This window comes from Otolemur garnettii, unplaced genomic scaffold (genome assembly GCF_000181295.1).
Source record: "Otolemur garnettii isolate 467f Iridium unplaced genomic scaffold, OtoGar3 scaffold00062, whole genome shotgun sequence".
NCBI lineage: Eukaryota > Metazoa > Chordata > Mammalia > Primates > Galagidae > Otolemur > Otolemur garnettii.
In genome coordinates this window covers 9,383,809-9,385,171 of record NW_003852457.1, presented here as the reverse complement: position 1 = coordinate 9,385,171, position 1,363 = coordinate 9,383,809, and the positions used below count along the sequence as shown (strand labels likewise).

The following is a 1,363-nucleotide window of genomic DNA, read 5'->3' as shown; positions in this document are numbered from 1 at the left end:
GCCACAACGCCCGGCTATTTTTTGGTTGCAGCCATTATGGTTGTTTGGCGGGTCCGGGCTGGATTCAAACCTGCCACCTTAGGTGTACGTGGCTGGCGCCTTAGCTGCTTGAGCCACAGGCGCCGAGCCTTTTCTGGTTTTTATTATGAGTCACTCAGCAGCACTTGGATGTCTATGACCCATCTTGCATATATTCAAATTAAAGCCAATATGTCCCAGAAATAAGACTTAAAAGATATTGTTTCTACAAAATTAAAAAAACAATTAGCCAAGCATAGTGACAAGCTCCCGTGGTCCCAGGTACTTGGGAGGCTGAAGTGGATTATTAGAGTCCAAGAGTCTGAGCCTATAGTGAGCTATGTTTGCACCAATGCACTCCAGCCCGGATAACAGAGCAGGACCCTATCTCTAAAATAAATGAATTAAAGATACTGGTAAAGTTTGAGTTCTTGCAAACATGGTTTAGCTGTGACTTCTTTCCTCCAAGTCAAAAAACTGTCCTATCTTTATTTATTTTTTGGAGACTAGAGTCTCACTCTGTTGCCCGTTCTATGGTATTTAGCTTATAGCAACCTCAAATTCCTGGGCTCAAGTGGTCCTCTTGCCTCAGCCTCCTGAGTAACTGGGGCTGCAGGCCTGTGCTGTAACTGCAGGCCTGGCTCATTTTTCTATTTTTAGTAGAAATGGGGTCTTATTCTTGCTCAGGCTGGTCTTGAACTCCTGAGCTCAAGCAGTACACTTACCTCAGCCTCTCAGAGTGCTAGGATTACAGGTGTGAGCCACCACATCCAGCCTTTTTTTTTTTTAATTAATAAATTCTCATACAACTTAATTCTAAGTGAGTATCTCTTATCTGAAATGCTTGGGACCAGAAGTACTTCCAATTTTGTGTTTTTTCAGATTTTGGAGTATTTGCATTTATACTTAACCAGTTGAGCATCTATAATTTAAAAATCTGAAATCTGAAAAGCTTCAAGGAACGTTTCAGTGTTATGTTTGTGCTCAAAAAGTTTGGTGAGATTTTGGAGCATTTTGGATTTTGGATTAGGGATACTTGGTTTGTGGTATGTAGAAAATAGAAAGCTTTTCAAAATCTCATTTACATGTTTAGGTGCATATGTAAGCATATTTATCTTGCATAAATGAGATACAATAAATACTGTTGTATTATCTGCTTTTTTTCACTTACAGTGTTTTTTTTTTATTTTTATGTATTTATTTATTTATTTATTTATTTTGAGACAGAGCCTCAAGCTATCCCACTGGGTAGAGTGCTGTGGCATCACAGCTCACAGCAACCTCTAACTCCTTGGCTTAAGCGAGTCTCCTGCCTCAGCCTCCCAAGTAGCTGGGACCACAGGCG

At 40.3% G+C, this 1,363-nt stretch overlaps 1 protein-coding gene across 7 annotated transcripts in view; it reads left to right on the top strand.

Moving 5' to 3' along the window:
• CHFR (checkpoint with forkhead and ring finger domains) overlaps positions 1-1,363 on the top strand; it is a 40,379-nt gene that overhangs the window by 8,127 nt on the left and 30,889 nt on the right. The window lies entirely within an intron of this gene.